Here is a 15,144-nt window from a genome sequence, read left to right on the forward strand (position 1 = left end):
GCTCAGACAAGAGATGACAGGCAGATGGTAAAGGATCATTCTTTCTAAGCCGATATACCTTTAGCAAAAAGCAAGCACAAATTCCTACGAGTGTTCTGGGCAAGCCACCATCCAAGAAACAAACAAAGGTATCAGATTGTATAACAGAGATGGAAGATAAATCTGGAATGCCAGACTGATAGAAGCCATGTAAGAACCTCATCGGATTAAGTGCCAGATTCTGTGGTATTTCCTGTAAGAATTAACAGAATGTAAAGGAAACATGGATCACAATATCCCAAAAAGGTAGAGGTTTTCAATGTCCCCTGACTGTGGCACATAGGAGAGATAAAAGATACCATGGCCCACCCACGTCCCTTAACTCATTCATCTTCTCCTGAGAAAAAGCTCATCATAGCAAAATAAAAGAAACAAAATAAAAATCCAAAAAGTGACAAATAACAGATACACGGACACAAAACAAAGTAAAATCTAACAGTCATTCTGTAAATACATTAAAAATATTTAAAATATGTTTAAAACAGTTCCAACTGAATAGCATAACCAACCTAAAACACTCGTGGTGACGTGGCACTAAGCACCCTCCCTGAGATTGACGGAATGCCAACGAGCCGCGCATGCGCGAGCGCAGTGTAAGGCGCATGCGCGAGCGCAGTGTAAGCTCCGTGACGTTCCCAGACAAGGGCAAGCAGCCACACGTCTTATAAGAAGGTCGGTCCTTGGTTAACTTTAGAACTGTGCTGGTTTCCAGCTGTGCATATAGAACTTTAGTCATCTTTAATTATTCAGCGAGTAGGTATACCATCCAACAGAATTTTATTGAATGCATGCTATGTCCCCATCAGTGGACAAACACGATAAATCCCTTACGTTATAGAGCATGTATTTCAGCAGGGGTGAGGAGTGGAGGGAGAAACACAACTAACTAAAGAAGTAAATAATGTCCCATAAGGGGGTGACAGGCACTGTGATGGAGACACAGAGCCAGGAAGGGGTACGGGGAGCAGGCCTGGGTGTACTATGTATGGACTAGTTAGTGTGCTCTTGGTCACAACTGACAGCCGGACTCTCTAAGCAAAAAAGAGAATTTATTGGTATATGCTACTATGAGGAGCTGTGGGCTTCAGGCTTAATTGACCAAGTGCTCAACAAAGTCACCAGAATAGGGTTTTCTCTCTGCATTTTTAGACCTTTTTTGGTGGGAAGGAACCTCATTATCAAGCCCCTCTAGTTGCAAGATTGGCTGCCACAGCTGTAGTCCTCACCTTGGGAAAAAAAGAGACCCACAGCCATTTCCCTATGTGGGTTATGTGCTCAGTCCTCAGCCAATCACCACGGCCAGGAGGGTGGGATGTGGTGATTAACTTAGCAAGTGACAGCGCACGTGATTCCCCTTGGAACCCAGGGATTAGCTAGCTTCACCTAAAGGACAAGGCCACTATTAGCAGATACAGTGCCTTTGTGGGAACTAAAAATGATCCTCTGGGAAGACGCAGCCCCGCGGGCCCACAGGACAAAAGCAAGCTGGAATTCAGCCCTTACTTGCCCCCTTCGCTGTGTACTTTTGTGCAGTGCGCAAACTTCACCACCTTCCTCTGTGGCCCTGCTGACACATGCAGGTCTCTGCCAGCGGGCCAATGGCCATTATTTGGGAAACTCTGTCCAAAGGCCCCACTGCAGGACTTTAGAATCAGGTGTCTGAACTGAGACTGGAGACACATCTGATTTGAGAAAGACAACAATCAGGTGGATATTGTGTCCCAAGATGTGCTCAATCACATAAGACTCCAGCCACAGCCTGTGGTGGTTTATTACAGTGGGGAGAGCAAAGCACTTGGAATTAAGCCACTCGGAATCTCACGGACCCTGCCTCAAACTGACTGTATTATAGGGAGCCTGAAGTCTCTGAGCCTTCATTTTCTTCCTCAGGGATCTGAGGATTAAGTTAGTTAAAATATGTAAAAGGGTTTGGAATGGGGCCTGGCCTAACAAATGTCATCGTCTTCTGTGAAAGTTACGTGAGCTGTCATAATGAGTTGCTTGACTTCGCCACAGAAAGTAATGCCCTCTGCTGGAGCATGGGAGGACAGCTATAGAGGAGAGACCTTGGATTCCAGAAAATTCTGTGTGTGTGTCTACCTGGCTTTGCACAAACAGGAACATAGGTGGCAATGTGGACACCGGATAGTGAAGGAGGTACACACCAAGCATTAATTTAAAAACTTAACACATACTTCCGTCAAACTTACTATAACAAGTGAAATCTTTGTATTCACTACATAAATAAAGACAGAGGAGAGTAATCCGAGGGCATGAAGATTAAGCCAGAAACCATTTATTTAAAGGGTAAATATAGGCAGCAATCTTTGTGATCTTGGGTTAGACATCTTGGAACACTAAGCAAAAACCACAAGAGGAAAAAAAAAAAACGGGGAAACTGTACATCAAAATTTAATCCAAAACAACGGCAACAAAACCAAACGTGATGCCACAATACATCTTTCTGGAAAATGAAGAAGACTCGTCATACCAAGTGCTGGTGAGGAAGTGCAGCCACCGGAGCCCTCAAATATACCCAGCTGTGGGAACGCACAAGGGCGCTGTCACTGTGGGAGACCGTCTGGCAGTTTCTTATAAAGTTAAACATCTTCACCATATGACCCAACAGTCCTTTCCTGGCTGTTTACCTAAGAGTAAGGAGAACACATGTCCACAGAAAGACCTACATGCAATTGTTAATTACATTTTATTTTGTGATCGTTTAATTCATAATGGCACAAAACTGGGAAGAACCCAAAGGTGTTGACTCACCTATTGGTGAATAGATAAACAAACTGAAGCATATCCATCCAATGGAATATTGCTCGGTGGTAAAGGGAAACCAACTCTGGAGCCACGTAACATGGACAGATCGCAAAAATTATCATTATGCTATGTAAAAGAAGCCAGACACAAAGGGCTACATGCTGTAAGGTACAATCCACTTACCTGAAACTCTAGCAAAGGCGAAACTATAGTGACAGAGGCAGAGCAGTGCTGGCCAGCAGCCACACGTGGGGAAGGGGGTTGGCTGCAAAGGACCACAGGCGAATGCTTTGGGTGATGGAAATGTTCTAGATCACGGTTGTTGTGGAGGTCACACAACTGTATACAAGTGTCACCCCATCACACTGTGCACCTAAAAGGGGTGAATTTAAAATATATGAAGTATACATCAAATAAACTGACTTATAGTTATGGAAAAACTTTCCCAAAAGGGATGGAAAAATTCAGCTGGAAAGCCCGTTCAGTGGCTTCCCTGCTTCTGCAGAGCAATAGAGCTGAGTTAGTTCCACAACATGTCATGTTTGAAAAACCCTAAATCTTAACCCACTTATTTACAAAACCCCCTCACGTTCATGTTCCTCACCTCAGTCTCCTCTCTCAACCTCATCTCTATCAGAATTATCGATTTCCCTTCTCTCTGCCTCATTTCATCACTCATTCTTTTTATTGTTCCATCTATCTTCTTAATCTAATACCAAGCCACTTAACCCCATTATCTGTTAACACTTCAAAGGGCCCAATAAATTGAGAGACCAGTGGGATTAACCACTCTCCCTCCTTTCAAACATATCAGGTCTTCTGTCAGGAATACTCTAGAACCCCTTCACCTCCTAACAGATGTCTGCATGTGCTTCTGACCAAGTGCCCACCCCTCTTCAGGAGTCTCCCCTGGTTTTGCTAAGACTGTTTAAGAAGTCTTTTTCCTCCTAAGTGGGAGAACACATGGCCCATCTCTCAGTTTCATTGCCATTTTAAGTCTTTGTGGCCTGGGGCACCTGTCTCTTTCAAACCTCAGTTTATCTATAAAATGAGGGTCCTCAGTTAAACTCAAATGCTTACAGGGTCTGGTTAGATATGAGTAAGTGAAGTGGCCTGGTGTAAAGCAATTTGAACTGGCAAACAGTCACATGAATTTCTTTCTAGCTGTGCGTGAACCAAACAGAGCAGGCCCACTGAACTTCGCCCATGGAGGCCAGTTGGCAACCCTGGAATGAACAATCCTTTCCAATTCCAACATTCTCTCTCTCTCTCTCTCTTTTTTTTTTAAGATTTGTTTATGTATTTTGAGAGCAAGAGAGTGCGCACATAAGTGGGGGAGGGGCAGAGGGGGAGGGGGCGGGAATCCTCAAGCAGAGGATGGAGCATGGAGCTCAATGCAGGGCTCAATCCCAGGACCCGGAAATGATGACCTGAGCCAAAACCAGGAGTCAGACATCTAACTGACTGAGCCACCCAGGTGCCCCTCCAACATTTTCTTTTTCTGTTTCTGTATGGATCGTGTCGTTCCCTGAGTCAAGGATCAGTCTCTTGCATCATTGGGAACTTACAAAAGTTAACAATGGACATAAAATATAAGAAGACGCACCATGATGCGGGAACAGGTATGTGTCCTACTTGAGGACTGTCATTCCAGGCTATGTTGCAACCAAGAAACAGCTCAGACATAGAAACAAGTTGTAAAAGTAGAAGTAAGTTTATGAGCAACATCAAGGTGCCACCCTGCAGCCCGATGGCCTTCTGAGGGCTGCTGGAGAGGCAACGTCAGGGACAAAGTGGGGCAGAAAAGAATCTGCAGGAGGCAGCTTGGACTTTGTAGTCTTACCCAGAATTAAGGCCTTCTTAAGTTTCTAGAATATGAAATGCCATAATGCATACTTAGTAAGTAGTAAATACCTGGTTGATTGATCACATCTACCTTAAAACTACAGGATTGTTGCTCCCCCCAAAAGAAATTATTGGGAAGGTAATTAAAACCTGAAGTTTCTCTATGGGAATTTATTAGAAAAGATGGCTGGACAAAACCCGGGCTTCGCCTCCTCCCGAGAGAAGGTAATGTAGGTGATTTCCTATATAAAAACCACCATTAATTGGATACTTACTAAATGCCAAACATAGTGCTGATTTACATATATCTCATTTAATCCTCAAAAACACACCACCTTACAGATACAATCTCTGAGATGGTGAGCGATCTGCCCTTGATAATAAGTTGGCAGAGTCAGGATTCAAACACAGCAGTGTCTGACTCTGAAGGCCATGCTTTCAAACACTATGCTGCAGATGAAACACATTCACTACTTCTTCTTGTGGTCCAGTCTCAGTGACTGAGTCCACAGTCAAGTCTGCCGAGCAGAGGGAAGCAGTGCAGCATCATCTGCTCAGGGTGGCAGGGATCTAGTCCTGGTGATGCTATTGCTCACGTAAAGCTGCTGTGTGGTGACAGGAGGGACAGGAGGGACAGGGGTGGTCAGCATCATGTCCTGCAGAGCAGTCACATTCAGGGAGCAAGACATCATATGTGGGCATGTCCGGTTGAGTTATTTTCAACAAGCAGAAGTCAGAGTGACGTAGGAGGCAGAATATGGACCCCAAGTCTGAACAGACCAGGGATGATGCCCGTGAGAGGCTGAAGCTCAGACAGGGCAGCATAAAACCCTGCTGGTCTCTCTTTTGGACCAATTCAGTTCTTCCTCACCTGTCCTCAACCATCCAGCCTCCTGGAAGAATTAGATAAGAGCAGTTTATGCTATTTCCTGTTTTGACCCACCCAAAGTATCAAAAAAGAACAAACAATTATTCTGGTTGAAAAGTGGGTGAACATAAGCCTTACAGAGAAAAAGCTTCAGATAGAACCCATAGTATTAGTGACATAAAAGCACACGAATCCATCAAGCCTATAGTAAGAATATACCAAGAATATCTCAATACCTAAAATGAAGAGCCATTTTACAAATACTAAAAAACAATAGGTATTTTCATAACTATGTTTCAGATAAATGTTTTTCATCTCAAAGTTAGATATTTTGAGAGCAAAAAATTTTCCTTTTTTTTTATTTTTTTTATTTTAATAATGATTTTTTATTATATTATGTTAGTCACCATACAGTACATCCCCGGTTTTCGATGTAAGGCTCGATGATTCATTAGTTGTGTATAACACACAGTGCACCATGCAATATGTGCCCTCCTTACTACCCATCACCGGTCTATCCCATTCCCCCACCCCCCTCCCCTCTGTAGCCCTCAGTTTGTTTCTCATAGTCCATAGTCTCTCATGTTTCATTCCCCCTTCTGATTACCCCCCCTTTCTTTATCCCTTTCTTCCCCTACTGATCATTCTAGTTCTTATGTTCCATAGATGAGAGAAATCATATGATAGTTGTCTTTCTCTGCTTGACTTATTTCACTAAGCATTATCTCCTCCAGTGCCGTCCATGTTGTAGCAAATGTTGAGAACTCATTCTTTCTGATTGCTGAGTAATATTCCATTGTATATATGGACCACAACTTCTTAATCCAGTCATCTGTTGCAGGGCATCTCGGCTCCTTCCACGATTTAGCTATTGTGGACATTGCTGCTATGAACATTGGGGTGCATATGGCCCTTCTCTTCACTACGTCTGTATCTTTGGGGTAAACACCCAGTAGTGCAATGGCTGGATCATAGGGTAGCTGAGAGCAAAAAATTTTCAGTGTGATATTAGCATCTGCCCATGTAATGAATATGGAAATTGCCAGGTATAAAAAATTAAACACTGTCTATGTTTAGAATCTTCAGACCATTCCCACCAACAATGTAGGTGGGAATACAAGTTGGTACAGCCACTCTGGAAAACAGTGTGGAGGTCCCTTAAAAAGTTAAAAATTGAGCTACCCTATGATCCAGCAATTGCACTACTGGGTATTTACCCCAAAGGTACAGATGTACTGAAGAGAAGGGCCATATGCACCCCAATGTTCATAGCAGCATTGTCCACAATAGCTAAATCATGGAAGGAGCCAAGATGCCCTTCAACAGATGACTGGATTAAGAAGATGTGGTGCATATATACAATGGAATATTACTCAGCTATCAAAAAGAACGATTTCTCAACATTTGCTGCAACATGGACGGCACTGGAGGAGATAATTCTAAGTGAAATAAGTCAAGCAGAGAAAGACAACTATCATATGATTTCTCTCATCTATGGAACATAAGAACTAGGAAGATCGGTAGGAGAAGAAAGGGATAAAGAAGGGGGGTAATCAGAAGGGGGAATGAAACATGAGAGACTATGGACTCTGAGAAACAAACTGAGGGCTTCAGAGGGGAGGGGGTTGGGGGAATGGTATAGGCTGGTGATGGGTAGTAAGGAGGGCACGTATCGCATGGTGCACTGGGTGTTATACACAACTAATGAATCATCGAACTTTACATCAAAAACCAGGGATGTACTGTATGGTGACTAATATAATATAATAAAAAAATATTATTATAAAAAAAAGAATCTTCAAACCAATTTTACTGACACTTCCATATATTCTAAGTATTATAAATTTTTTTTAATGTAACAACAACAACATAAGAATAGATCGATGTTAGGTAAAAGATTCAGCAAGTCTAGAGTAGGTCCTAAGCTTGTATATTAATAAGCTCCATAAGTAACTGATGTCAACCTCTAATAATTGAAATTATAGCTAAGAACACTATGTCACTGTCTATATCAGGCAAAGCAGTGCCAGGACTGCTCAATAGCAGCATATTATAGACAGTGAGTACACTGACAAATTTCTAGCTACTTCTCACAGAAATATTCATACTAATAACATTTCACTTGTACAAACGTAGCATGGGAAGGCTAAGCATCTCTTCTGACTTGACAACTCTAGACCACTGCAGCTCGTCAATAACAACATAGCAGATAAATCCAATTATTTCTAACATTTCTCCTTTTATAAAGTGAAAAAACAAACTTCATGCTTTTCTAAGGCATCTCTAGGAAATCTCCAAGGTAGTTTAAGATGCAAAAGATACCCAGAAGAGATTATTTTAAAATTTTATTTTGAATTTAGAATTTGATTTTAGGAAGGCCAGAAATCAAGTTGTCAGAAGATTTGAACATTAACAATTGAAACAATACTTGGCTACTCATTTGAAAGTGCTGATAAAATACTAAAAGAGAGAGAGAGAGAGAGAAGATAACATGATTGTAAAGAACATCAGCTCTTTCCTAAGTGAGAAATCAAGGACATTATTCTGGTAGACACAGAATCTTTGTTGTTCTAGAGAGATTACACAGAAAAGAACAGAAAAGAGAACAACCTTCCATATTGTAGCTGCAGGCAATGAACAGTAAGCAGGAAACAAAGCACAATGAAGTTAAGCATACTTTCTCAAAAGATAAATATTACCTACTTTCCAAGCTAAAGTATAAACCAAGGCAAATAAAATTCATTTCAAATGTTGTCGTTCAATATCTTCTTTCATATTTGGGAACAAACTAATACTTTACTTTAGGATCACTGCAGGGGGGTTCATGAGGTTAAAATTAAGTTTATAACACTGTTAAGATAGTATTCATTTTCACTATCTTTAAATGAATCAATAAGTAAGCACTTTAAAATTTCTGTTTCAATTTTCAATATGGTAAACTTTTTTTGAGAGAGAAAGAGTGTGTAGTGGGGGAGGGGCAGAGGGAGAGGGAGAGAGAGAATCTCAAGCAGGCTCCACACTTGGTGTGCGATCCTGAGATCACGATCTGAGCTGAAATCAAAAGTTGGTCGCTTAACCGATTGAGCCACACAGGTGCCCCTCAATATGGTAAATACTAATAATTATAATCCATAAGTAAAGCTCCTTGGGGCCCCTCAGTAAGCTTCAAGAGTGCTGAGGGGAGGTAAACCAAATAGTCTTTTAGGACAGTACGCATCCTTTCCTTGACAAATAAAAGTATGTACACGGTTGTATTTCTCTGAAACTATTCCTCCTAAATAGAGCCTTATCACATATATTCTTTCTAAGTTTTGACCAAGGTAACTTCAAATTCACAGAGAAAACTGGGGGATGGGCAATGGGGCTTACACACCAGCTTCACTGCAGTCCTGCCGAGCTCATCAATACAACACAACTTTCTATAGCCATACTTTCTACAGCTTTTCAAAATAATAAAAATGAACACATTCATTCATAGACTCAAGAATATATAGTCTCCCTGTAGCATATAAGAAGAAGCAAAATCATATAAAGTTAAAATTATGCTTAGTAATTAATGTTTCAGTATTCATCTTACTTAGAAATGGTTGGTATTCAATGTGTAGCCATTAATTAATTCAACTTAATGTCAGTCTAAGTTTTATGTTACCTAAATATCTTGGAAATTATCTTCAAGTTGACATAGTACAAAACGTAATTGTTGTTGAAATCACATTTTATCAGAATACAATAAATCAATTTGGTAAAACACAAAGTTATATTTTTCGTAACTTTGAACATTAAGTAGAAGTAATGTTGGCTTATGTGGTCAGTAAATTGGCATAAGTTTGGGAAGAATATACCCACATAGAATAAAAATCTGCACTTTACACTGATTAAGCAGTGAAGACTTAGCTGTTTTTATTAAATTAAAACTACTAACCTAGCTAATTTGCCAAATTTATCAAAATTATGTGAACTTAAATTCTTAAAACATTTTTGAGTTAGTCTCCATAAGAATACTTTTTAATTCTAATACACTGAAAACATTAGCAGTTCAATTTCCTTATTTTCTGGGACTCTTGGAAATATTCAGTTTATATAAGCACTAATTTATCTCAATAAGCTAATCATAATAGAGATCTTCTCATTTAAGACAATTTATAATTCAATTTTTAATAACAACCATAAGAAACTATTATACCCTCACATGATGAGATGTAAAGGTCTTTCTGACATGTAGACATCCTGACTCAGATAGAGGGAGCTTATTACTTCAATTCTGGAATTCAGCCATGAGTCAAGAGTAAACACAAAATTATAAAACCCATTGGTCCGTAGAAGAAGATGTGGTACACATATATGGTACATATACGATATATATGAATATTACACAGCCATAAAAAAGGATGAGATCATGTCATTTGTGACGACATGGATAGGCCTAGAGGGTATTATGCTAAGTGAAATAAATCAGACAGACAACGATAAATACCATATGATTTCACTCATACATGAAATCTGAAAAAAAACCCAAATGAATAAACCAACAAAAAGTAGAATCAGACTTATCAATGCAGAGAACAAACTGATGGTTGCTGGGGGAGTGGAGTGGATGGACAAAATGGGTGAAGGCCAGTGAGAGGTACAGCCTTCCAGTCATGGAATGAATAAGTCACGGGAATAAAAGGCACGGCATAGGGAACATAGTCAATCATATTGTCATAGTGTTGTATGGTGAAAAATGGTAGCTACACTTGTGAGCATAACCTAACATACAGAAGAGTAAAAGGTCTATGTTGTGCACCTGAAACTAATGTAACATTGTGTGTCAACTATATGCAAATAAAAATTATCTTCTTACATGAAATATATATAAACATCAAAATAGGTATATATGCTTTATGCCTGTAGCTCTTACAAAATCAAGAAATACTAACATATTTAATGTTCAATTAAACATATTAAGTAGAAATAAAACTATATATCTGATAAACCTCAAATTCACATTTAACGTGCTTTAACAGAGAACGCTGGTGCTGCAACAAAACTAGGCTTACAAAAGGAGCCTGGGATGTTTTGCTTCAGCTCAGATTCTTCTAGAGTTCAACACTGACTTTGTGGCTCAAATATCACTTTGCTTTTCTGCATCCAAGCTACAAGGCCTTCATTGTGTGCAAGCCGAGCAGCAGCACTTGGCCTCTATCCCACACCACATTACATAGGAAATCAGCCTGTGTTTTCTCCCATTAGCTTGTAATTAAAGTAACACAACTTGGTGCCAATGAATTTTACCATAAATGCAAATGCAGCAGGAAAATCTCAAGGCATTACTCAGAAAGCAGTTAAGCATATTATACAGAAATTATCATTTCCCCCCACATTGTCATCAAAATGAAAATGCACTTTTAGAAGTTGTTCAGAGAACCAGCAAACTCCCTAAATTATTCCCATCGAGCATGAGGGGCACATGGCTCTAGTTTGAGAAACACTTTTCAGTGTTTAGATTCATAAGGAAATCTTTATATTCCCCCATCAGCTCAGGAGTTCTCTTTCTTTGTGTCGGAAGACAAGGAAAAAGCACGAATTTTGTTGTCAAACACACTTGGGTTCTAGTCCCTGATATGTCCATTAATAGCTGTGTGACCTTAAACAGCTCACTCAATTTCTCTGAGGCTGTTTTCCCTTTTGTAAAATGGAAAGAAAAAAAAAAGACTTTGTTTAAGGATCATTGAGTAGATTTAATGAAATTGTCCAGGAAAGTATTAAATTGGGAGAACAGTGATGTATGTCCCAAAGACTCCTGCAGCAAATCTTCTAGTTCAAGAAATAACACACTTGAGGGACGCCTGGGTGGCTCAGTCGTTAAGCGTCTGCCTTCAGCTCAGGGCGTGATCCCGGCGTTATGGGATCGAGCACCACATCAGGCTCCTCTGCTATGAGCCTGCTTCTTCCTCTCCCACTCCCCCTGCTTGTGTTCCCTCTCTCGCTGGCTGTCTCTATCTCTGTCAAATAAATAAAATCTTAAAAAAAAAAAGAAATAACACACTTGAATGTCTATTATAAGTATGTTGCAATTGTATATTGCCTGAGGCAATCAATGTCCTGGAATAAGGATTTAACAGAAAGTGTCAAGACTTGGTTAAAGTTCCTGAGATTCACAATTAGCAAAGTTGTCACAGAGAAAGTGGTGGATCATCACAAGCATAAGGTGCCCTGAAGAATGTGTGTATGGACATCAGCCCAGCCTTTAGCTGATTCTGCAGGCTCCTACAAGCTTCTCTCCCAGCATAGGGGTTATTCTTGGAGGAACACTGGTTGGTCATGGGAGGAAGGCCTGAGGCAGTGGAGAGCTTAAAGCCCAAGTGTGGGCCAACACCTGGACCAAAACTGCCTTTCCTGTGGCAGAGGACACATGCGTCAACTGAACGTGCCTGACCACTCTCTGATAACCAGAACAATAGCGAGACCAAGAGAGACAAGGGCAGAGCAGTATTTGAGAGAGTAGTCTGCCCCTGTGAAGGATCCATGTACACGACTGCCCCAATGCTCAGGGCCCCTGCTGATTTTGGAAGAGCAGTGGGCTGTGATGAGGTTGCAAAGGGATCCTACTTGAAGATTTTTTTAATGGGGGCAAATATAGTTTATGCAGTTATCCACAGGAGAAGAGAGGATGAATACAGTTTTATTAAGATGTTAATTTTCTGACTTCCAGGGTGATAATATAGCAGGGAAATAAATACCTTAAAAGTGATTTTTAAGGATTCTATTTTTGTCTCTGAATTTCTTAAAAGCTGAATCCTCTTCTTAGGCCTCTAGTGAACACAGCAGAGGCCTGGGTTACAGAAGCGTGCCTACTGCCCATGCTGGGACCAACCTACAGAAATGGGGGCTGACATGGGGAAGTCTCCATGCAGCCAGACTGAAATGCAAGATTCCAAAGAATCTGCCCCACCCTTCCCACTTGCACCTCATCTCTAGGGAGGAAATATTTCAATCTTGACTGGAAGCAGTACTGAAATGCTAGATAAAACAGGTTTCATAAAGCAAGAACAAGAGAAGGCTAAGTTGGTTCCACTCCATAGCTGTAGGGAAGCCTTTAGAAGCCTGTAGAACAGTCTTTGGAAATGCAGAGAGCTGCCAAATAATGTTAAATTTCTCCTAAATTCCTAGAGAGCATAGGAGAGAGTCTCAGCCGTATAGAACTTTAGAGGATTGCCTGACTTTGTAAGTCAAGTCGCTGACATACACAGGAAGAAGAGAAGAACTTTAAGTATCGTGTTGCAACCCAAGAGACTTTTGAGAGGAGCCGGGAATAAGGTCCAGGGAGACCTGACCTGGTCCTGACATTGGGAAAATCTGGTTCTGCTGGATCAAGTCCTCCAGAAGGAATTTAAAAAGAAGCATTATTGAAGAAACTTGTATGCACCAGACAACTGGTGGACCATCCACATATTTACCTTTAGTGAAAACAATTCACAAGGAACAAGAATGGATGACAAAGTTGGCTGTCCTCAGATAACAAATCAGAGGATTAAGTTGGGCCCGGAGGCTAGAAGCCTATCCCTGCCAGCAAGGTTGTAGGTAGGGAATGAAGAGAAACGAGTGGGTCGAAAGGTTCTTGGATTGAAAGCTTTCACATAGAATGTAGTTGTTTTCTATTGCTGCATACAAATGTACCGTGAACTTAGTGGCTTAAAGCAACACATATTTATTATCTCAGAGTTTCCCAGGGGCAAGAGCCTATGCATGGCTTAGGTGGATGTTCCTGCCTGGAGACTCCTAAGCCTACAATCCTGGAATCACTGGGTTACATTCTTATCTGGAGAAATATGAGAAAATCTCCTGCCAAACTCACGCAGGCTGTTGGCAGTGTTCATCTCCTTGCGGTTGTAGGACTGAGCACCCTGTTTTCCTGTTGGCTGTGGTCTGGAGGCAAGACCCAAATCCTGGAGGCCACCAAAATTTCTTGCCATGTGACCCACACACACAGCTCAGACATGGTGGTCTGCTTCTTCAAAACCAGCAGCAGAATCTCTCTCTCTAGTCTCCTATAATGTGACATAAGCCCAGGAGTGACGGTCCCATCACTTTTGCCCTAGTCTGTTGGCTGCAAGTAAGAACCAGGTTCCATCCACATTCAAGGGGGAGGGAGTACACAAGGGGTGTGACTCACCGGGGGTCACCTTAAGGTGATTCTGATATAATTCATTGTGTATATGTAGGTGTTCATGGCGCGTGGGCTCATGTATATGTTTCTGGGTCTGTGTCCCCCCAGACTCAGACACTGAGACAAAGATCCACTTGGAACTAGTCTATTTGGGAGATGATCCTAGGAAACCTCCAAGGGAGTGTGGAACTGGGACAAGGAAAGGAGGCAGCTATTAAAGGGTGTGTTAACAAATTACAGACTGTGGGCAGCTTCAGCTTTAATCCCTCTGGGGAACTCCAGAAGCCCGCCTACTGCACCCTCCTCGCTAGGACACCTCGCTTGGACTGATCGTATGTGAGGGGCCAGGGAGCTGAAGCATTTATACACCAGCAACAGGCACTAAGATGGAGGCCTGAGAAGATAGGGGCAGAGCCCAGATTGTGACTTGACAATGCAAATGTGACAAGTGTGATCACTCCTGGTGCTTAGCATCTCACTTCCCCAAGAGCAGGAGAGCCAAGAGAAGAACGAAGATGAAGAAATGCTTGAACTACAAGTTAGTGGGATACCAGCTCTCTTCTTCTAATCCATCCCTCAGAGAGAGAATTTATGAATCTAAAGTTGTAAATATTTGCAAATGCTTTTTCCAGGTGAAAATGTAATGGGACAGAGAACATTTTATTCACAAGAACTGTGGAAGTACCAGCGGAGGCCCGAAGGCCAGGCAGGGCCATTCTCTGAGACATAAGCAGGTAGAACGGAGACTATACCTTCCGGGAAGCCATGCAAAAACAAGGAAGGGCACATGTTCAGAGCAGGAGCTGAGACGCCTGAACATGAGCAGTGCAACAGGCACATGGCGGAGAGCTGAGAGAGGGACGACCCCTGCTTGGCCAGGCAGCCGAGGAGGGCCTTAGGGAAGAGCAGGAGTGTCTATTAAGTTTTCTTTCACTTTTACTGAGATAAATAATATGCACACAACAGTGTACACATATGGAAAGTGCACACCTCAGTGAACTTTCACAAACAGAACACACCCACAGAACCGACACCCAGATCAGGCACCCTGGGAGCTGCCCTTGAGTCCCTTCCGGTTATGACACTTCCCCCAAAGGGCAACATCCAGCCTGAATTTGAGCAGCATCTGCACTCATTTTTGCCTGTCTTCTTTCACTCAACACTGTGTTTGTGGGGTTCTCCATGTTGTTGCATAGTTGTAACTCATTTATTCTCATGCTGTGTAGTGTCCCATTCTGCAAATAAACTATGTTTTATTTGTCCATTGTACTGATGATGGACATTGGGGCAGCTTGTTTATTTCTTTATAATTTGAAACACCTTTGAAATTTTATTTATTTATTTATTTATTTATTTATTTATTTATTTATTTAATGGAGTTACAGTTGACATATAACACTATGCTAGTTTGGGGTGTACAGCATAATGATTTGATATTTGTACATATTGTGAAATGATTACCACAGTAGGTCTCGTT

Source organism: Ursus arctos, unplaced genomic scaffold, assembly GCF_023065955.2.
Source record: "Ursus arctos isolate Adak ecotype North America unplaced genomic scaffold, UrsArc2.0 scaffold_12, whole genome shotgun sequence".
Lineage (NCBI taxonomy): Eukaryota > Metazoa > Chordata > Mammalia > Carnivora > Ursidae > Ursus > Ursus arctos.